Here is a 24,865-nt window from a genome sequence, read left to right as displayed (position 1 = left end):
GTGACTGTAGCACATGCCTTTATGCATATTCTGTTATTCCTGAACTGCCATTTCTACCTATAGATATGACATTGCTACAAAAGTATGTAAGTATACAGTATGGAAAAACTAATGGAAGAAGAAGCTATGAAATCCTAGAAGTGTTTCTTTATCTACTGTTCTGTAGTGTTTGTGTCTGTAAAAAAACAAATAAGCATCTGATTAGAGCTACAATTGGAGATTTTTTATCTTAAACAAATTGCCTGCAATGGAATAGAGTATTAAATGTTGTGTCTTTCGGCTTTTCCCGGTTAGGGGTCACCACAGTGGAACTCCGGTCCGCTAATGATTGGCAGTAGATTTTTACGTGCCGAGTTGCTGGCCCTGACGCACAACCTTCAACGAAGATACACCCATTCACGTATGTCTCCACACAGAAGATGCTCTAGCTGAGAATCGAACAGGACAGCGTCTTACTGTGAGGCGACAACGCTACCGCAGCACCACCACCGCAGTTGGAATAGAGTATTAAATAGTAGCTTTTATTCAAGGGGCACAATATGAAGTTAATAGCTTATGTAACAGGTAAAAAACAGATTTCCTATATGGTATGCTATAATGCGTCCCCTTTTGTTTCGGGCTTTCCAACTCCTCTTTCTTTTTCCTCCTTTTCCTCTAGGATTCCATATGGTTATTAATTAAAACCATTTTATCAGAACACAGAAATATGAGTATGGAACATTGCATATTTCTTTACTTAAAAGAGATGTCACAAAGTTAAATGTTGCATATGTTTTATATTCTACAATACTTTTCCCTTCAAAATGTATTCATGTCAAAACTATATTACATTAATATTACTACAATATCTCTATATATAAGAACATTGCAGTCTTGGGGCTGCCAATGCTTCTAGCCAAATGTGTTGATAATAGCATTTGTCCAAGAATCCAATAATACCTAACAAGGTTACTTAATCATGTGTCCCAAAGGGAAAAAGTCAATGATACAATCTGTGCTGTAGCATAATTATAACAATTACTAAAATACTTAAAATCCGTGGGCAAGACAGTCATTATTAATCTTGTTCTGTCTTTTAAAGGGAATCAGTGATACATTAACAAGGCAGTTTAACATTTCCTGAACAGGGCAGTTTAACAAAAATATAAATCAGAACTGGATATCACAAGAAGGGCTACAATTAAAGAAGCAAACCAGGGGAAGCCTGTGAGAGATCTTAAGGAGATGAATATAGTAAAAGAAGCTAGCCTTTAATTTAATGGCATCTGACAGGTTAAAGATTGTAAATGAAACTGATATATCTCTATATCTATATCTAATCTATATGTATATCTATGTCTATCTATATCTATATCTATCTATCTATATATATATATATATATATATATATATATAATAGACACTCAGACAATAAGGTGTAAGCATATTTTGCAGTTTTACCTTCTAATATAATTTTTTCAACAATTCCAAACAAGTAGGCATGATAAAGTTGACCTAATCACCCAATAAAGGCATGACTGTTACCTTTATACAGAAAGAAAAGACATTCATTGGGAACAATGCCTCAACGATGTTTAAATTACAACTGGAGAATTTATTTAAACAATATTCCTTGAAAGCCATATTATTCTTTACACACACACACACACACACACACACACACACACACACACACACACACATACAAATCATATACATCAGTAACATACAGGGCTTGTACTGCAGATTTTTTTTAAAAAGACAGTGATAAACAGTTTTACATGTTCACAAGTTCATAGCTGAGAACTAGGCTAACTGTCCTGAAGGGCCATTTTAAGCTCTGCCAATAACCTGAGGTTAAAAACAAAGGGTTTATATTATAAAATTGAAAACTAAAAACGTCGACTCACCTTTAGTCGACACGGAAATCTCGAACCTGCAGTTCATCCAATGGCCAAATCACCGATTTCTTTCCAAGAGAAAGAAATCGGTAGGTCAACAACGAACACCATAAAAAAAAAAAAAAAACACTTTTACTGTTCTTCTGAAATTTAAATGTCTGCCATTATTTTCTGAATTCATCAACAACATAAAAGCAGTTATTTTATCTTGCTTCTGCGGGACCTGTAGTTTCTTCAAATGCAGTGCAATGATTTAATACAAAGGCTGTGCAAAAAGTAGATATTTAATTATAACAGACTGGCAGACTGGAAGCAAAATAATTAAACTGCATACTATACTTATAGGAGGAGGCTTTGCCAATATAGTTACAGCATAACCTAGAATGGACTGCAGTGAAACTGAAGTATGTTACTACCAGGACAAAATGATCTAAGCTACATAGAAAAGACAAGGAAAACAGGAAAAGAGGCATCAGACTGTGTGTGTGTGTGTGTGTGTGTGTGTGTGTGTGTGTGTGTGTGTGTGTGTGTGTGTGTGTGTGTGTGTGTGTGTACACTTATACACTTATACATGAGTATTTTATTCTCACACAGTCATGACAGCTCCATTAAAGTAAGATGCTAGCTGGATACATCAGTGCTTCTATAATGTTTTTGCTTTTTAAGTGACATGATAAATGGTCAAACTTCTTTTCTCAGGAAATTGAATTTAGCAAGCACAGTGCATTGCAGCCGTGAGCTGCATCTTCCCCTTGACTGAACACTATAACAGGGTTAAGCTTGCATCCTATCAGCCTGTGTCACAGTTCAGTATTTTCCAACAGGTAGTGTTCAAAGAATGGTGAAAATGTAGTATGAAGCTCAAAGGCCTGTTGCAACATCCTACTCCTAATAACAAGTCTGCACTGCACAGAACACTATTACACTAGCTTACCCTACTAGTCATTTTTTTCTTAGAAGAACAGTATCCAAAGAGAAAACAATGGGTGGTATTCATAGTCATTACATGTAAATACAGTACGTATGTGCTTGAGCTATGAACAAGCAAAGCTTATGAGCAATTCGGTGATAATAGCTGCATCGAAGCAATGCCATTGGAACTAGAGAGAAAAAATGTATCCAAAGTAGGGAATAATGAGATGTAAATGAGGAACGTATGAAAAATCTCTGACTATCTTATGCAGATAAGGTGCTTTTCCTACCTTTATGGGATTTATAGTTGCTTTTTGATGCACAAGTGTACTAGACAGTGGGTGATAAAAGTGATTATGTACTTTTTCTATCAACTTTGCAATCCATGAAGATGCTTCCTTTGCTGCTGGTCTAGCAATATGCTGCTGTGAGTTACTCATGGTGGTTGTGCCAAAAGTCACTGACTGGAGCAGAGGCTTAAGAGAAGAAGATATTGGTAAAGGATCACTCACCTCAGCTTTGTTGAGTAGGATTAATTGAAGAGGTTTAGATATGACAGGCACCTAGAATGAGTTTTGGTGAGTTTGTATGGCCTATAAAGGGAGGAATTGATGGCCTTCATTTCTGTGTGGATATAAGGTATATATAGCCATCATTATACTTGCTATGGGGACCTTTCAGAGACAAACTAAGAATAATTGCATATCTGTCATTCTATCTTGAGAAAACTGCAGCAGTTTCTCAGCATACAGTTGGCAGGTGTGGATGAGCGTATCTCTTCCTTAGTGTCACCTCAAATGTGAGCCAGTACCCTGAGTGCCTTCTAAGGAATGGTATGTTTTCCTGAGGTGCTTGGTGGGATAGATTGCACCCATGTTGCTATAACTGCCCTATCTGAAACACAAAGAGGAGCAGCAATGTAAAAGAAAGGGCTACCATTCTATCAGCTGCCAGATAGTGTGTGATGAATGAGGATGCATCACCAAAGTGGTGTGGCCCAATATCCTATAAGTGGCCATAATTCTTGTATTTGGTACACAAACTTGATGTACCACCTCTTTCTGCATGGTAGGCCTCCTCATGGTCAACTAATTGATAATTGCAAACTATTCCAATGGTTGGCGACCATTTTTATCACTGTATCTATAGAGTGGCAGAGATAGTATTGACTAATTGTCCACTGTTTTGCAATATGTCCCCAACTATTTTGTTTTCAAGGTGATGTAGGCTATCCACTCAATCCGTGGATAATGCCATTGGTTGATAACCTCCAGGGAGCTGCTGAGGACAGTTTAACACCACCCTCCCAGACAGGTATATTGAGTGAGTGCTTAATCTGCTCAAAGCCCATTTACATTGCTTAGATGAGTTTGGGAGTGGCTTCAGCATGAGCCTGTTACTGCATGCAGGATATTTACCACCTACTGCATTCTGCAAAACATGATCATGCATTGGTCTGGTGCATAACTGCCACAGCCAGCCACTGACAGTAGCAGTTCAGCTCCGTCCCACTACATAATGCAGAGAAATTACAAAGGTAATACTGAATGCATCCAGTGTTACTTTTGGGCTACATTGAGTGGTTCATGGCCATCTTACAGTGTACATCAGTCACTTTATATCAAAAGCAAAAGTTTGCTTTCAGAAGGTAATAGTCATCAGCATTTCAATGGTAATGAGCAGTCAGTGGCTTATGTGCCATTTATACTGGCAGACTTTAAGTGAAGTGTAAAAGAGCAGGTGCTATGAAAAATGTTTAGGGCTACATTGTGAGTGTTTCATTGCAGTTACTTTCTGAATTTATATTTGTCTGCTGAAAGAAATTTAGATGGTTTTTAATAATAAAATATGTCATTTCTGCGGTTTTCTCTTTTTTTCTGTTCTTCTCCTTCTTCTTCTTCTTAGCTGTGGTTGTATGTTTCCCTTTTCTCAGTATAAGAAATGCCACATTTGCTCTGCCTGCAAAAATTGATTTCTAGATGAGGTACATTCTGTGCTACTGATGGTCAAAATGTAACTTAGATTTGGAAGGCGTCATACACAATTTCCTTAAAGTGAAGGCAATGGTCCAAAAATCATGAGCAAGTGGTGATGACTTTGATGCAAGTGAGGATTCTGCAGGATTCACCTAACATGGTGTTGACATCAGTACATTCAAATATCTACAACAGCAACAGTCAGGTAATGTAGGAGATTAGTGTTTGGCCGGCTTTCCTAATGTCCGGCTAGGAGTACTTAACATGGTACCTGAAAACAGCATTCACATCTAGGAACAAAATCCAAGCTATCAGCCAATTTGCCCTTCCTGTCCTAATTTACAGTTTTGAAGTGATTGACTGGCCCCAAAACATGCTGGATAGATTAGATAGGAAAACAAGAAGGATGCTTCATGCTCACCAAATGATTTATAAAAATCAGTGCATACCAAGATTGCATATTCCCCATTCCGAAGGATGGATTGACCTCCTTGAAATTGATTACATGTATAGATCTGCAATCGTAGGACTCACAAAACCTCACAAAACACAAATGTATTTGAAACATGAGGAGAATAAATCTAAGATGATTTTTCTCCTTAATCTAGCAGAAGTATATCGACATAAAGCAGGAATGGAAATCAAACCAGAAGTAGATAACAAATCAGGCAGCAACTGAATGTGCTAAAAACAAAAGAAAGAATATAAGGTGAAGGACCAAACGAGAAGGCAAGAAATGTGGAAAATGCGTAAATATAGTTCCAAGTATAGAAAACTTCTGGAAGAACCTCATGTTGATCAGGAATGATTGCAGGAATGGATAAGGAGATGCAAATTCAAACCAAGAGATGAAAGGTTAATATTGGTGGCCCATGATAGTGGGCTGCATACCCATTGGTTTACAAAGTCCATTGAATATGTGGGAGAAACAGACAAATGTAGGATTTGTAAAACCAAATTGAAAACAGTCGCATACCTCGTTGCCAGTTGTGACATACTAATGGCAGAGAGACTGTATACTGAAAGGCATAATAATGTGACAAGATTGTTGCACGGGGGATTGTCCAAACATTATGGTATCGAAGTGGCTGAAAAACACTGGAAACATGATCCACAACGCATCATAGAAAATGATGGTTTACTTCACATGGGATCATTCATTACCAACAGTTCAAAAGATAGATGCTAGAAAACCAGATATAGTGTTCCATGAAAAAAAGACAAAAGTAGCATTGCTCATTAAAATTGCCACACCCAGTGACTGCAGTGTCTTGTGTGAGAGACACAAAGTCATAAAATATCAGGACTCGCAGGTAGAAATGAGAGCAATGTGGAAGAAAGATACCCAGACCATCACAATAGTAGTAGGAGCAATAGGTCTTATAAAAGAGAATATATAACCATATTTAGATTAGTTACCAATACATGTAACTCCATATGAATTGCAGAATTGCATTACTGGGCACATTGCAGGTGCTGCAAAGAGTACTTCTGGCTGACATCAAAGATTGAAACAATACTAATGTCATGAACTTTAATTGTATTTTGACTTAGGAATGGCGTCCATTGCCGTCACAGTATTAGAAACCCAAAAGATTTGGAGAAATTGAAATAGGGAATAATACAGGCTCACACACTCACTTATCTGGCTAGATCATACACACTGTTTAAATACCTAACAGAAAGGCTCCATAATCTTAAGAAACATGTGCTGTGGCACTTGGATAGCTTGCCACTTCCACTAGTCTCTCAGAATGATTTTCCAGTTGTGTAATGCTTCTTTACTGTGTGGTTAGTTGCCATCTGTTCAAAGCATGGTGTCCACTTATTACTGAATATTTTATTTATGTTTTCTTGGTTCACTGTCTTATATCACATTTGTTGTTGAAAATGATATTTATCTCTGAGTTGCTGTAATGATGTTTTTTGTTTTGTATAGGTTCCCTCCTTAAACAATAGCAAATATATGCATTATAGTGTTTATTAGCTTTGGTTTAGCATCTATTCATTTCTACAACATTGAATAAATCCTGTACTACAGGGAATGAGATAATTGTGAGATTATTCTGCACCACTCATCTACTGAATGGAACAAAAGCCTGTACCCTATAAATTTGTAAATTGCTTGTACATTGATTTACTACTATATGGGATAAGAGCCTGTACAGAATACATTTTTTCAGAGTTGTAGCTATGCCATAGAGACCGTGGTAGCCACCTGGGGTGCAAGGTGTTAGGGGATATGATTGTCAGATACAGATCAGTCAGCAGTGTAATACCAGCATTCAGAAACGAATGCCAATACTGGAATTGCAATAATAACTGATATGTTTGAACACTTACTATGGTATAAGCTGTAGCAAGCTGCTTACTACAAATATAGCAAAAGGTTTCCTACAGTTTTCAACAGTTTTCAGAGGAAGCTTTTCTGTGGTCCTCAGGTATGAGATGACCTTTTCTTCTTTTTTCTTTTTTAGATCCTCAACTTAACATTGAGGGGGCACCAGATTGGGAAGTTGCACAGGCTTTTTAGATTCTCCTCTCCTTTTTTTCCATGTCCAAAGAACAAAGTATAGCATCCATATCAGAAGCCTGCTATTGTGTGTTCCTTCACCATAACTATACCTCTCAACTGTCCAGATTTTCACAGAATGTCCAGATTTTTGCCTTATATTTTTGGTTTGTTCCTCATAAAATTTGTGGGTTTTTTTCTGGATTTTTGTGGCAAATCAGTGAAGAATGAATTCACTAAATAATGAAAGGCATTTGAGTTTCAGATATCATATCCTTCATAAAATGCATGGTAACACAAGACCTTTTATTCTAACAACTTTATAAGTTTATAAGAGCAATATTTAAAATTAGTCCTTTTTTGGGGGCTTTATCCCCCCCATTATTTTTGGCTTTGTTCAATTTTTTTGTACTAAGAAGTTGAGTGCTATGACCCTAACAACTCACTGTTATGCCTTAATGAGTCATTGCTAGCTGGTGTATTTAGGAGGCTGTCACTTTTTTCCTCAATAGACTAGATCTCACTCTTGCTGTAGATTCTTCCTGTTACATTTGCTGTTGGGAAGATCTTAGGGATATTTTCTCCTTACTTCTCCTCCTTATAACAGCCATATGTTATGTTAGTACTTACCTAGTAACAATATTTGATTTAAATGCAGAGCTGCATTCCCCCTAGGTAGTTTTCTACTTTGCAGTACCCTTCCTTATCATAATTTACCACATAACAACGTTTATTGATATTATTTTATCAAGGAACCTCTTACCTTTCCATAATCATGGAGTCTGGGTGTTCACTTTACTGTGCATGTGGAGATTGAGTGCCCCCATTAGAACATATGCTGTGGCCTGCTACTTTTTCCTACCTCCACCATTCCCAGTTTCCACTCCCAGGTTGCTAACCTTACACCTGTATATCATCTCCACCAAACCAACTAAACAACACAAATTATAAGAAACAAACCAACCCAGACAAACATACTGCAAGGTTTAGTTTGTGTTGTACTCCATTCAAATAAAACTAGCTAACTATTTAAACATATTTCTATATACAGGCATTGTGATGATGATTCATAATAGACTGAGATAGACAAAATATAACTTATCCACCATAGATGAAGTTGGTCTTAACTAGTTAATTATAGACATCTCCTTTCCAAAGGAGTCACAAATAATAATATCTGCAGTTGACATTACTCTGCCTATCTTTGTATATAAAAAATTCTTTCAGATCACACCTACCAAAAGAAAACTATATTATTTTTAGGAATCAACACCAGTTTCCTTGGATGTAATACATACAATCTTAATAGCTACCTTTGACCATGGCATGTACTAGCTGATGAAAGAGCCATCAAGGCCAAACAATACTATTACTAATAACACCCTCCAGGACATCCCCAGTACTAAGTAGCCGCTCTCTGTGAGATACCTGCAGGAATGCATCCTCCAAACATAAGTGACCACACCACCATATCATTCACTTACTCCTTGCAGAAGCTAAAACCTCCACTGCTCTTGCAAGATATCAGGAGTGACATTAGTAGTATAAAACAACATCTAGCATATGATATACACCATCTCTAAAGTCAGTACTGCAGCTTCCTTTCTAACTGAAGCTCTACTTAGTATACAAAATCAGTTTTATTTCCTCAGTCCTAGACTAAATTAAACAATATATTTACTATCACTGACACCTGAACTCCAGCACCTTCTCATACAAAAAGACAGTGCTTGAAAAGTCTGCAACCAAATACAAGCTCTTCATGTCTATGACATTTGCACAGTTATGTGACTATGCCAGCAAATCAGATGCCTGAAAATCTTTTAATCTTCACTTTCTCTATCCTCAACACTTTTCAAAGAAGCTAATCACCTAACTGGTCATACCAAAACTCAACATACCTTACAACCTTTACTTCTTTACAGCTATGTCAATAAATTCATCAATACAGCCTCAGTAAGCATACTAATCAATTTTCCTAAACTTTCAAATCTATTACCCTATGTGCAACTCTTTTACCTCAATAACCTCTCTGAAGGTGAAATTGCCACTAGCACAATCACTGCCCAATAATGGTCCATTTCACTAAGGTGGGTTCTTCCCATTTCCTTTAGAAAATAGTGGCATGATATCCAATCACATCTGCTGTATACTCACCTGCTCACTTTCCTAACCAATCTTCAATGACAAATGGAAGAACTCTTACCTATCTCTCTTTTACCCCATCTAGCCAAATCTTTTAAAAAATCTGTGTACAAAAATATTACCTCTTTCTTCTATCAGCACAATATTGTTTCCTTGTTCATAGAATACAATAGACCTATGCACAATAACTCAAGAACACAAATTAGAGCCATCTTACAAGCATCTAATTGTTTATTTATCCAAAACTTTTAATACAGTCAATGATGCACTTCTTAACTCACTCACTCACTCACTCACTCACTCACTCACTCACTCACTCACTCACTCACTCACTCACTCACTCACTCACTCACTCTCATTCGTGTTTTGGGTCCTCTAGCTTAGGGTAGTTCGTCAGTTGCGTCTCACATAGAACCTTTTCAGGCAATGTAATAGTTTCTTATCATTATCACAACAAATCTCTGCAGGGATTTCCAATGATCTATACTTGCACCTGTCCTTTAAATCTTCACAAACTGACCTGAAAAGACGCAGTAGCATCCTTTTATGCAGATTTAAATTTATTCCACCCTTCCCCACCATCTCTGCTACTTTATTACAAGAACTCCAAAATAGTCACCAAAATTTGTAGGCATGGCTGTTTGGCAAACAACTATCTATGAAACTCTAAAAGAACACAAGGTAATGCTCCCCACTAAAGATAAGTAAATCGCCAACACTTTCTATCCCTTAAATGTATAACAAGCATCTTCTCTTTGAAATACTTAGATATCACTCTTGATGACAGCGTAAATATGACCTTACACATTGCATGACTAAGGGCTAAAATGAACTCTAGTTTCTTTGGATGGCATAAAATCTCTCAGTTACACACCCCTGAAGGGGAAAAATGCTATTGACAATAATATCTTTCAATCTTAGCTTGAATATGCAGTAACATAATTGCTTATGCTGCTAAAAAAAAAACAAAAAAAACTCTGAGACCTAAAAATTCTTCAGTACAAGTTTTGCAGATTCATACTCCAGTCTTATAAAAAAGATCACCTCTGCTTTACTTTACTAACTTGGTTTAATGGCAGTTTGACATTAGCAGTTCATGTGGCTTCTTTTCTGGAGTTGGTTTTCCACATTTTCTTGGTGGACTTTTAGTTTTAGAAGTTTTTTTTTTTTAAGTTTGATTTCCCCGCCCCAGCTCTTTTCTCTGTACTAGTTTGCTTGATTTGGTTTCAGATTTTGGTTGCGGCATGGAGGAGACAGCAGGGCCAATTACTGGAAGCCTCAGCTTGTTCACCCCAGAAGTGAGTGCTAACAGCAGTGAGAGTGACCTGGGCCTGAGTTTTTTGCCAGTCACAGGGAATTAATTAAACTTTTTGGCGTTCTTTCCAAATTCATGAAGAACACACAAATTGGAGATATTAATTCTGGTTTAAATAAATTTGTTTTAGTAGCAGTTTAACATTAGTGGTTTATGTAGCTTCCTTTCTGGAGTTGGTTTTCTGCATTTTCTTGGTGGACCTTTGGTTTTAGAAGATTTTTTTAGTTTGAGTTTCCCGCTCCACCTCTTTTCTGCTTAGTGATTTGCTTGCTTTGGTTTTTGCTTTTGTTTGTGGCAGGGAGGAGACAGCAGAGCCAATGACTGGAAGCCGCAGCCTGTTCATCCTGGAAGTGAATACTAATGGCAATGCAAGTGATCTCAGCCAGAGTTTTTCATGAGTCACAGGGGAATTAACTGGGTACTCAGGTTGACAGCAACCTGAACTTTGACTACCACGTATCCACAGTAGTAAGGAAATCCTTCTTTGTGGCACATCTTATAAGTAAAGGCATCACATCTACATCTAAGGATGTTATAATTCCATTATACTCAGCTTTCATTAGACCATAAATTGAGTACAATTGTCCCTTTTGCATGTACCTCACCAGACACCTGCAACAACTGGAGAGACCTTAGAGGTTTCTCACCAAGAAATTACATGGTACCCAAAACAAGTCTTATGTGGAAAGACTGAAAGCCCTGTCACTGTATTCTGTCTCCCTACAGGTTGCTAAGGGGTGACTTGTGCCTGGCTTATAGGGCAGTCTCTGGCCTGGCCCTGATGGAAATGCTACACATCTGTAAATCAAACTGCACAAAGGTCACTCACTCCAGGGATCTTAACCTAGCTTCTGACATGAACAGGTCATGCTGGAGAGACAGATATATTTCCCAGAGATTGCCACTTCTCCAGAACAAGCTTCCAATTCATATGAAACAGACCACCTTTCTGACCCTCTTCAAACACAACCTAGAACAATGGCTGGATGACCACAAATTCACTCCTGGGGTGGCACCCATGTTGGTCCTGGATAGAGGATGTCAGTTTTAAACTACAATAGACTCTTACCTCTGCCAACTTCACTCACCTAACCAGTGACAATTGGGGTAACTTGGGATAAATATGGCTGGGCTTGTAAGGGCTCTAGGACTGTTAGCCTAGTAACCTTCTTTGAACCTATTGGCATTCTTTCCAAATTCATGAAGAACACATAAATTGGAGATATTAATTCCCATGTAAATAAACTTGTTTTAATGGTGGTTTGGCATTAGTGGTTCGTGGGGCTTCCTTTATGGAGTTGCTTTTCTGAATTTTCTTGTTGGATCTTTGGTTTTAGAAGTTTTAGTTTGACATCCCGATATCTTGTGGTAAGTATATAAATTTTTAATTTCTACTGTCACTAAACAACATATATTGTTAAATTTAATCTGATGTACTCTATCTAAAAATGCCACGAGTCATGCAAAATTTGAGGAAACAACTCCAACACATCTTCTAAACATTTATCATCAAAAGTTGACAGAGGCTCAATTTTCCCTCCTGCTGCACCAATAGGGTATGGGAGGGGGGGTTACAGCTATATCCTTATGGTCCTTTGGAATACTACAAATAGATGTGACTGGAATTTTTATTTTATTTTATTTTATTTATTTATTGACATTTGATTACTGCGAAAGTCTAACTGTGTAGGTGCCCATTTTAAGTAGAGGCATGAGGAGAAAAGCCCCATAATATTACAATAACATTTTAAGAACAATAATTTTGCAATCTTCAAAAATAATACAAAAACATCTACACTTTAAATAATTATACCAATTTCAACATAATATGACAACATTGGCCAAGATAGATGTAACTTGTATGACAATGATTTAATATTGAGATAAATTGTATCTTATTTAGAGAAATTACAGGAGACTTAGTATAATACAGACAGGAATTACAATATAAAGTGAGAGAAAAAAACAGGGTTATGGCATATTTAGATAGCGAGTCAGGGAGAAAAACTGATTGAAGTTAGGAAGTGAGAGAAGAAGGGAAATTAAGGAGGCATAAGGTATGACTAGGCAGTTGTTCATATTTAGGGATACAGTTTATCCTGGGACTGGGCAAGAAAGAGCCATTTTTTGTCTAGGAAGTCTTTCAGAATAGCTTTAAAGGATGGAAAGGAGGGTATTGGGATGGATATCGGTACTGAGTTCCAGGCCTTAGCTACATGTTATGAGTATAGATCATGTCCAGCAGATTGGATAGATTTGTGGACAGCGAGAAGTTTTTGGTCTTTGGATTGTGCAAAATGGTATTTAGTACTAGAGAAACAGAGGGATGCTGGATAAAGTTATGGTTGGTAAGGAGCTGTGTATATGCTAGTTAATGGGCTAGTTCTAGTCAGTTTAGGGTTTTTAACGCCATACAGTGGTCAGTTCTAAAAGGGCTATTTGCTACAAATGTAGCCACTTTATTATAGCATTGTTCAAGGTTTGCTTTTTGTGAAGACTGGAGCTTATATTATGAATGGGAGCACCATAAAGTAGTGAGGGGAGCGGGTAAGTAATGGCTAGTGTAGCTTTAGTTACATTGATGGGAGCACCATAAAGTAGTGAGGGGAGAAGGTAAGTAATGGATAGTGTAGCTTTAGTTACATTGATGGGAGCACCATAAAGTAGTGAGGGGAGCGGGTAAGTAATGGCTAGTGTAGCTTTAGTTACATTGATGGGAGCACCATAAAGTAGTGAGGGGAGCGGGTAAGTAATGGCTAGTGTAGCTTTAGTTACATTGATGGGAGCACCATAAAGTAGTGAGGGGAGCGGGTAAGTAATGGCTAGTGTAGCTTTAGTTACATTGATGGGAGCACCATAAAGTAGTGAGGGGAGCGGGTAAGTAATGGCTAGTGTAGCTTTAGTTACATTGATGGGAGCACCATAAAGTAGTGAGGGGAGCGGGTAAGTAATGGCTAGTGTAGCTTTAGTTACATTGATGGGAATGCCATAAAGTAGTGAGGGGAGCGGGTAAGTAATGGCTAGTGTAGCTTTAGTTACATTGATGGGAGCACCATAAAGTAGTGAGGGGAGCGGGTAATTAATGGCTAGTGTAGCTTTAGTTACATTGATGAGAGCACCGTAAAGTAGTGAGGGAAGCGGGTAAGTAATGGCTAGTGTAGCTTTAGTTACATTGATGGGAGCACCATAAAGTAGTGAGGGAGCGGGTAAGTAATAGCTAGTGTAACTTTAGTTACATTGATGGGAGCACTATAAAGTAGTGAGGGGAGCGGGTAAGTAATGGCTAGTGTAGCTTTAGTTACATTGATGGGAGCACTATAAAGTAGTGAGGGGAGCGGGTAAGTAATGGCTAGTGTAGCTTTAGTTACATTGATGGGAGCACTATAAAGTAGTGAGGGGAGCGGGTAAGTAATGGCTAGTGTAGCTTTAGTTACATTGCTAAGAAAGATTTTGGCTCTAAAAAGCATCCATAGTTTTTATGATTTTTTTAATATATGCAGTTATGTATATCCCTAATTATTTGCTATGTAAAGTGACTTCAATGGTTATATTATGAGAAGTTATTTTCATTTTTTTGAGAGAAGGATTTATGGAAAAAGAAGTTTGTTTTTTTGGAGGGGTTGAGCATGAGTTGTGGATTACAAAGACATGTTTCAGTAGCTGTTAAAACTTCCTGGGTAACTTTTCTGAGTAACATAAACATAAGTTTGTAGGAGATTACTTGGCTAGCACCCCTAGAGCACTTACAAGCCTAGCCATGTTAATCCTGATTTACCTGAATTGTCTTTGGTTAGATTGACATAATTTGCAGAACATGTCTATGAGAAACACTTACTAGCCCTGTCCATGAGGGGCACTGGTGCCACTCCCAGGATGAATTTGCAGTCTCCCATCCATTTGTCCAGGTTGCACTTCAATAGGGTCAGTGAGGAAAAAATGTGTCAACTAAGCCAGGCAGGAGTTAAACCTACAGTCTTCTGAGCCATAGTTGGATACATTATCCTTGTGCCACTAGCCCTGGTCTAATGTGCATATGAGTGTGGACTCATCTGCATATTTTATTAGAGAGGCCTGTTGCGTGGATGTGTGGAGGGTGTTGATGAAAATGTTAAAGAGGAGGGGACTAAGGATACAGCCTTATGGTACACTGGTGATGACTAAGAGATATGGAGAGAGGATGGAGTGCCATTTTACTGACTCACACCTATTGGACAAAAAGCTTTTGATCCATAGACAGGTGGGCAGAGATAGACCTAGTGAGGACATATGAAATAGAAATTTGTATGACAAATTGTGTCAAAGGCTTTTGACAAGTCTGGAAATATGGAGGACACTAGTTTGTCCTTATCTCTGGCTTTATTGACAATATCAATAAAGGTTAGAAGTTCAGTGTTAGTACTATGGGTGAATGGAAGCCATGTTGCATTACAGGAGATAGTTTAGCAATTGTTTTTGAATACATTTTTCAAGTATTTTGGAGACGGAGATAAGATTGTTATAGATCTAAAGTTAGTTATGTCAGTAATGTTTGATTTTTTTTCCAGGGAAAGGGACTATGAGAATCCTGAATTGAATTTGTTATAAGGATTGAGACAGGATAGACAATGCTATTGGCTATTTTTAGGTACTGGCTTCAATGGTCATCTGCTGATGCAGAGCAGGATTTGTGTTTGTCTAAGAGTAGTTTTATATGCAATGGGCAAAGGTTTGAGGGTGAAAGTGAATGTGGTGATATGTGGCTGCTGGGTGGGGTTAGAACTGGATGTTGGGGAATCCTTAGTTAGGGATGCCATACTATCTATGTAATAAGAGTTGAATTTTATTGCAGTTTCAAGTAGTGAGTTATTGGGAAAGTGCTTATGGTTGAATTTTTGGCCACGATGTATGATTTCTTTGAATGCTGACCAGAGTTTTTTAGGGTTGTGTTTACTATTGTTCTGAATGTTGGTATATTTTTTATCTGCTTTTTAGTAGAGTTGCAGAACATTCTGAAGTTTTTGAGATATTGTGGTGTATTATATTTTTCTCATTCTTTACATGTTTTTTCTCTATCCTGAAACTCTCTTTGGATAGCCATATTGCATTATTTGTTTTCAGTCTGTCTTTCTTCTATGCAGTATAAGGCTGTGTAGAATATTTAGAAAAGTTGTAATGAATTCATTTACAGCATCATCTGTGGAAGGATTTTTAGGATGTTCCAGTTAATAGATGATAGGGTAGTAATGAATATTTCTGGGTTAAACTTGGACCGGTTGTGAGTTGTTTTATAAACATTCTGTTTAAGAGTATGTATGAGATGTCTGGACTGGGAAATGGTCACTGAGAGAGTATGACATTGAACCTGTGGTAACGAATTTATTAGGGTCTGATATTAGGAGCCATCCTAATAAGGAGTTTGATGTCTTGCTATAATGTGTGGGGCCATAAATTAGTTGTATGAAACTATATAATTGCATGCTGGATGTAAGGAAGTTAAAGGTTCTGTCCAACCAATTGCTACTGACATCACCTAGTAGCATTTTTTGTCTTTTGGAATTATTTCCACCTTCGAGTCCATTATTACAGAGAACAATCAGTTTATAGCCAGTCAACAATTCAAACATTGTGCCTGTGATTTTATAATCTAACAATAAATCTTGCAAAATGATATATATATGCTTGTAAGCAATCTACATCTCCTTAATGGATACTATGGAATGAAACGAATTACTCATCAAAAGTGAAAACACTATAAAACTGTACTGAGTACTGTTTGCCAGCATGTTTATACAAATGAAAAGCTCGGTCTTGACAATGCCCTGGTTAAACACAGCTTGAACTGTGTGAATTTTTAAAAGTTTTTATTATTGGTTATCAAAAAAAGCATGTTAAGACAATAGATGGAGATTGACACATATTAGTACTAAGGAACTATTTTGGCAGCTTAAACTTAATGCAGATAAATTACCAGGCTTGAACAAAACTTTATCTATTAAAAGTGTTTTCAAGATGAAATCTAATCAGATTTCTTAAAGTTTATACACAAATATATAATTTTATTTCTATTTTTTTTTACTATTTCATATTTTTTAACTTTATTTTTTCATGTGATTCCTTACATAATTATTGGGGGACATGTAAAGAGTCCTTAATGAATGCCTGTTGGCATGTATTTTCATTTTTATGACGTCTAATTAATATGAGGATGATAGTGCCTAATCATGTTAATAAACTCTTGGTGACACGCATCGGTTGTATTTATTTACTTACTGTTTACTTATTTGTTTATTGGTTAAGTGAGTAGGTCCATTCACCTTTAGAGCCATGACCCAGGCTCAGTACGCAGCAGTACATATAATATAAAATGCAGAACAAGCACAGAAGAAAATACATGATTTGGAAAAAAATGAGTCTAAGTGCTAGTACATTAGCAATAAGCAAGTGTAATCAACAATTACAAACATGTTGCCAGAGAACATGACTTATGTACACATATTCAGGAGGGAAGCACATCTGATAATATTCAACACATGAGGATTTATGTACAAAGACATTCATCTGTACAGTACTGATAATCTAAATTATTACCAGGTATTATCCATTGTCAGGATAGCAGATACACTGTTTAAGGCCTCGGTTATAACTTGGGTCTCTTGAATCTCTAAGAAGGTTTAAAGCTACTTTAGGAGGTCAAGCATGTGAAAAGGATTTGTTACTTGACTACATTCACTTTGGAGAAGGAGTTTGCTGACCCAGAACAGCAGTGCATTGCTGAATCTTTGTAAACCATCATTCATTTGAGAAATAAGAGATCCTATAATATTGGAGTCCTTGTTGTAGAATTCCTGACAATGTTTTAAAGAGGAAATAAGTTGTTTTTTACAAATGCTAAAAAATTACTTTTTACTTAAGTAGTTGGCTTACACTGCCATCAGCTGTAATTCAGTGAAGCAGAGAATTTTCATCTGTGTTTAATTCTAAGACTTATTCCTAGTAAGCAAGTATGGCATGGTGCTGCCCAATATTTATAATAATGTGCACCTGCAGAGGCAATGGAGGACTTGTTTACATTGTGCAAATGCAGTGACATAGGTTCACAGGTTCATAGGTAGGTACTAGGCTATTAGCCCTAGGGCCTATATAAGCCTAGCCAAAAAGGTACCCTAGCTTTCGCCACCCAAGAAATTTTTTTTCCTTTACCCCTATCGAGCAGAGCCACAGAAGTAATCCCTGGGGTAAATTTCCTATTTCCCATCCAATCATCAAGATTTTTCTTGAAGAGTGCTAATGAGGAGCTCTGTTTGACATAGACAGGTAGTCTGCTCCAGAGTATGGGAAGTCTCTGGGACAGGAATCTATCCCTCCAGCATGTTCTGTTTATTGTGGTGACAAGGTTTAGGTCCCTAGAGCATGTAGCTCAGAGGGATTAGGATTTATTAAGTGGAGCATGTCCAACTGCTCTGGGTTTGACATAGCTTTGTATGTTAGGCAGAGATCGCCTCTGAGTAGGAAATATGTGACGGAGTAAAGCTGGAGTTTTTTGAGACAGTCTGCATAGGGCATCTGTTTGAGGCCAATAATCTTCTTTGGGAGGTATTTCTGTGGCCTTTCCAGTTGTTGAAGATGTCTTGTGAGGTAGATACCAAAAGGGGCGTTGTACTCTATAATGGGTCTAATGAGTAATGAGTAGAGGGGAACAATGACCTCTTTTTTTCTGAATGAGAAACCTTTTGTGATGAGGTGAGCCACGTAGAAGGATTTCCTGACCACTGTGGCGATGTGATTATCAAAGATGAGACTAAGGTCCACCTATGTCCCAAGATCTCTTATCACACTTTCGGCATTAAGTAGACTACCACTTATGTGGTAGTTCATGGGTGCAGAGTTTTTACCAAAGGGGATGACAATACACTTTTTGGCATTGAGCTTGAGGCCATGGCTTTGACACCAGGCATCTGTCTCAGTGAGGCCCTTTTGTAGTATGTCCACATCGTTAGGAGTTTCGATTATGGCTCCTAGTTTGCAGTCATCTGCAGACTTTGTTAGTCAAAGACCTTCTGTGTTAGCCTGTACTTCAGAGAAGTAACTTAAAGTAACAAACAGGCAAAGGGCATTCACCGGACTAGAACTAATTCAATTTATTGTAAGCGCTTTCGAATGTAAAAATTCACAAACATCCTCAGACAAACACAGTTGTTAACTGACTTAGTTTAAATAACCCTCCACATCAATGACATTATATCCTGTAAAACATTTAAAAAGATAATGTCCATTAAATCACAATGTAATCACAAGAACATATTTCATTTTACATAAAGTTAATTTCACCTATAACAAAACTTAATTAATTACATTAATTAAAATATAAAAGCATATAAATATATACAAGTATATTAAAACATATAACAATATTAAAACTAGTACACATTTGGTCATTTAATGTCTATTTAAGGCCTTAAGCTTCAAAATGCATTTAATGGAACTGTATTCATTTAAACCGGGATAGATGTAAGTGTTAGTTGATACTTGCCACCATAATTCTCTAAGTTCTAACTCCACAGATACTGGCCCACCTCTAATATTAGCATGTATTTGTTCGATAACAAGAAACAAAAATGAATGCTCAGGACATTCAATAATATGTTTCGCTGAAGCATTGTTTACATCTTTCCTATTAATGCTATATAAATGTTCATATATTCTCTTTCTAAAGTGCCTATCAGTTTTACCAATATAGAACTGGGGGCAATTTTGACACTGGGCTAAATATACCACACCAGTGGCATTACAATTATATTTACCCTTAACTCTATATTTATTTCTACCTATGGAAAAACTATTAGTCACTTTAATATGTTTACACATTCTACAAGAACCACATTTGTACATGCCTCCATCCTTTTGTAAAGGGGGCAATACAGTCTCAACCAAATTTTTAAGGTTCTGTCCCCTTTTATAAACAAGTTGAGGCATATCTGGTATATTGTTTCTAATAAAGGTGTCCTCTTTCAACACCACCCAGTAATTGTATAGAATAACCACAAAAATAGGCACGGTAGTTCAGCAAAAGATGTTTAATGGCACTCCACAAGTAAAAACCGCACAAACAGAACACAATAACGCTACTAGTATTTCAACACATTTTCGTCAGTATACATTTCTTCAGAGATGGTTAGACAGTTCTCCGTGTATAAAATTTATATGTCAGCTGTTATTTGAATCAACCAATGCAATCTCTTGGTTAATTAACACGAAAGTAAAATCAGTTACACTCTTATTGTTGAAAATTTTTCTATAATCACGGCCTACAAGTTTCTTAACAAACATCAATATCAGAAGGTTAAATACATGGTTCTTTAGTGTTTGGTGCATTTTACAAACAATTTAAATAATTTTAATAACTATTAAATACTTAAAAAAGTTTAAAAACCTGAAAATTAACCTTATGTATATTTTTTTATTTATCATTTGTTGACCGGGAATGTCCGGCTAGGTTCCACAGAGCCTGTTTACCTCTTGCTGTGAGGTGACAATGTTAACCACTGCACCACTGTGCCGCCCACAGAATGTATATATGTTGCGTCTTTCAGCTTTTCCTGGTTAGGGGTCGCCACAGTGGTACTACGGTCCGCTAATGATTGGCAGTAGATTATTACGTGCCGAGTTGCCAGCTCTGACGCACAACCTTCAATGAAGGTATGCCCATTCACACATGTCTCCACACAGAAGACGCTTTAGCTGAGAATCGAACAGGACAAAGTCTTACCGTGAGGCGACAACGCTACCGCAGCACCACCACCGCAGCAAATACACTCCCCCGGATTCGCGAAACCTCCGTGTAAGACTTAACATATCTTACTCAGAGGCTGCAGTTGAATGGTATGACATCAGCGTGCCATGAATATTCATGAGGGCACGCTGACTCATCCGTAACTCTTACACGGACTGAGTAGGCAAGCAGGGGGCATCTCCGACTGCCGAGCAGTCTAAAAGTCCACGCCCCTGCAAGGTTCTAAAAAGCATAATCTCAACAGACAAGATCGAGTTTGCTCAAATGTACTTGCACCCAACACCACACTCCCTGACACTGTAAACCCCCATCACAGTTATAAAATGTAAAATATTAATTTTATTTTTTTTAAATCCACGATATAGCTGCCCGTATTTGCGCTTGTTTGCATGGGTATGCCCATTGCTTAACCACAGTTAGCAATTGTGACATTGAAGAGTATATAAAAACTACTTATGCAAATTAATTCAAATAGCAATAGCATAATGGTAGAGTGTATGCACAAAGAGAAGGCATTCACGGTTCGAGTCCCACCACTCCCCTTCTTATTTATGTTTTAAATCAGTATTTGAAATAATACCAGACATATATGATTAAAATTTTATTAAAAGCAGTGACATGCCCAATGTATCAGTGAACAAAATATATATTGTTAAAGGACCCAGATATATAATAGCCTGCTGTTAAGCAATGTTTTACACAGCTAAACACAGGTGCTCATAATTTAATAGCACTTTACCCATCTAAACAGAGGTGCCCATAGCTTAATAGCGCTTCACCCAGTCTAGACAGTATTAAAATAAAAGAATGACAAAGTTCAAACCCAGGACCCTTTGCATCATAATCAAAGTACAGAACCACTAAGCCATGACAACATAGAGGAAGCAGCCACTATTAACATTCATAAACTTACGAATGGTAGTTTAACCATTACTAAGCAGGTCTGCAGTCAGCCAAGAATTTTACAAAACGGCCAATCAAAAAAAAGTGTGGGAAATGCGGCATATTTAAGCCCCATAGGTGGGAATACTCGCCATAATTAATTGTAGCTCACATTTGCAGTCAGAATGGCAGGAGCAGGAGAGGGTTCACGCTTCCGAGCACAACATTGGGGCATCGAGGAGTCCAAATACATGGTTTGGCTCCTTGTCCACCATCACGAGACAAGACTCCTGCAGGGCCAGTTCCAAGGGACGGAGTACAAGGCAGTGGCTTGGAACCGGTTAGCTCGTGACCTCACCAGTGCCACAGGTGTTCCTCGGACTGGTGAACAGGTCCGTCACCACCATGCAGACCTGAAGAGATGAAAGCAGGACCGCCTGAACCAGTGGATACAGGAAGCCCGTGGGATGCAGAATGCCTCACAACTGAGTATGTAGCCATGGAATGCAGTATGTAAGAATTGATAATGGAGTATGTATAACGGATAGGTATGTCTCAATATCCCTTCATTTACTTTACAGCTGCAGGTGACCGTGCTGCGAATCAGCAAGCCTATGCTGATAGGCTGCTAAGGCTGCACCACCAGGCAGGTTAGTGATTATTCTGCATGTATTGTTATATAAAATATGGGAGGAAGCATGAAAGAAAGTGTTGTAGTCCAATAAAACAGCCATAGAATTGCCTGAATACGTCATCTGCATGTACTGTTAGATAACAACATCAGAGAAGCAGAAAAAGTGTGTAGTAACCCATTAAGAAAGGTAACATATGTCTGGAATAATATCCCTGCAGGCACTGTCATATAACATAAGTGAGTGAGCCTGAAAAAAGATTGTTATAACCTATTAATAAAGTTATAATATGTCTTGAACATGTCTGCCATAAACACCATTAAAACAAATAAAGGAGTGAGCCTGTGGAAAAGTGTGCAATGTCATTAATAAAGGTCTAAAACCCAGAGTGTGTCTGTGTCACAGATTCTGAAATGTTGTTTACCTTTGCATTATACAAACAGTACTGTTTGAAAATGTGCTGGCAACCCAGAGTTATGCAGTCCCATATAAAGTAGGTGATGTAAGTGCTAGTAGCTGTGAAACATATATACAGTCCACAATAGTCAGTTACTGGCTGGCATGAATAAATAAACCTGGCACACGTGTAGCATGTAATTATTCACCAGAAATGTGAGTGTGGGTCAAGAAATGCAGGGTTCTGTACAAATCAAAGTGAAAATGTCATGTGAAAACATCCCAAATATGTAGATAAAGACATATAAATGTAAACAAGAAATATGTAGCAGTAACATCTGCATCCTGGACAGTTAGTATGTCAGATATAGGTCAGGCATATATTGAACTAGCCAAACCCATGACACAACCTAATGTATGGTGGCAAGTGTAATAATACAGGTAGGGGATATACACTTGCAGTCACTGGGAATGTAGTCTAGACTAAAAGGTCATTATAAGATGTTAACCGAGGTTTTTTCTACACCCTACCGTATGTGCATAAACCATGCAATTCCACACCTCAATGGGTATGTGTAACCTTAAATATTTGTTGGGACATATGTCATATTGTTTTATAAATATTTGCATTGATGTTGATGCATGTGCCCTGTTCAAACACCACGTTCATGGTGGCCTGTTGCTACCAAACATCTCTGCATGCTGTTGGAATAGCCACTGTCATTCAATATATGCATGTGTTATGCTTGCTGTTCAACTGTTGGAAACTTGGTGTATTGGGTTAATGGGAATATTACTGCATGCTGTTACAACTAATCTGGAATGATGTTGTTTATGTTGTAATTAAACACACCTAATCACAGAATGTATGGGAAGGAAAGTCCCAGTGGACCCACCTGTCCCTCCTCAGTTGGCGAGTGGACCTGGCACCAGCAGCTCCGGTGCCCAGCCCGGGCTCCCCTCCCCCATTGGTCCTGTGCCACCTTTGGGTGGATGCATTGCAGGGGATGGGGCTTGTCCCCCCCATGCAAGCGTGGGCGGAGAAGGGCCACCTGTCACCCTTCAAAGGGTCCGGGCTGTGGTGGGTAGGGAGATCCAGCGTTCAGTCGCTGATCCCCTACGCCAGCTTGAGGTGAGAGTGGCAAGTCTCTCGGGTGAGCCTGCCCATCCTACTCAGCCCCCAGCACAGCCACCCTCGGGTCTGTGAAGGTGCAGTGGTGACTGCCCATGGGTGGGGATCTCAGGTCCACTGTTACCATCTGTGGGCTCATGGGTTTGCGATTTCCAAACAACCTTCCCCGTCAATTGTGTTCACCCACCCCATGTGTCAAACTCCGCCCCTGTATGCGTCTTGTTTGTCTTGTCTGTTTACCTCCCAAACCTACCTCCCCAAATATATCTACATCCTCTACCTCACATTCCACTCTCACTTGAAAAAAAAAATAAAAAAAAGGGCAATCTGTTCCCACAAAATAATTACGCCCCATACATAGCTGCCCAATTCGCACACATGTCCACTGGACATGTAAACTGATAATTCTAATTGGCAGTACAACATATTTTGTTGTCCTCACCCCTGTCTCAGGGGTGGAAGGTTTCAAATTTCACACCAAATTTCATACATATGCACAGCTGTTGCTGGTAAAGAAATGGGCAGCTATGGACCTTCCCTACACCCATCCTGCACATCCCGAGCTTGTTTCCCTACTGTCTTTCCCTCTTTGTGCCCCCTTTTTCACCACTTTCCTATCTTCCCATTTTCTTTTCTTTAAAAGAAATTAGCACGGGGGTTAACAGGAGTAAGCACTTTTAAGCAGTAGTTAGCGGGGGTGTGCGGGTGTGAGCTTGTGCCTGCTTAGCTAAGGATTGCTAAGTGTCACGCAAACCCACACAAACCCGCTTACAACTGCTTAAAAGTGCCTTAGTCACTCTGTATGACAAGGCCCTTGAACTGCTCAGCAGCAAAATAAAATACCCTTGTCAGTCTCAAGCCCCACACCTTGGACTCACCAGTCTGCACTATGTAACACTAAGCCACTGCAAATATACAATGACTTGGTGCTGAAAGAAATATAACATGCATTACAAAGAGTGAATGTAAAGGGAAAATAGGAAAGCCATAGGAATACATTGCAATAAAGAAATATAACATGCATTACAAGTAGTGAATGTAAAGGAAAAATAAGAAAGCCATAGGAATACATTGCAATAACTACTGTTGTATGCCAGTTAATTCCCTAATTCCAAAACAAAGTACATACTCCTATGTATCCAGGGTTAGCATTAAGAGGTATGAGTAAACTTACACACTGAAAAGAGTGTACTGGTAGAAGCAACAATCAGGTTTCAGTACAACATGCATTTCACTGGCTACAACCCAGCTTCAGATATGAGACATATACCAGCCTTCTGAGTGACACAACAGTATCCACAGCAAACAAGCATG

Source organism: Protopterus annectens, chromosome 5.part0, assembly GCF_019279795.1.
Source record: "Protopterus annectens isolate FY-2018-M chromosome 5.part0, PAN1.0, whole genome shotgun sequence".
Classification (NCBI taxonomy): Eukaryota; Metazoa; Chordata; order Ceratodontiformes; family Protopteridae; genus Protopterus; species Protopterus annectens.
Note: the sequence above shows the minus strand (reverse complement) of the source record.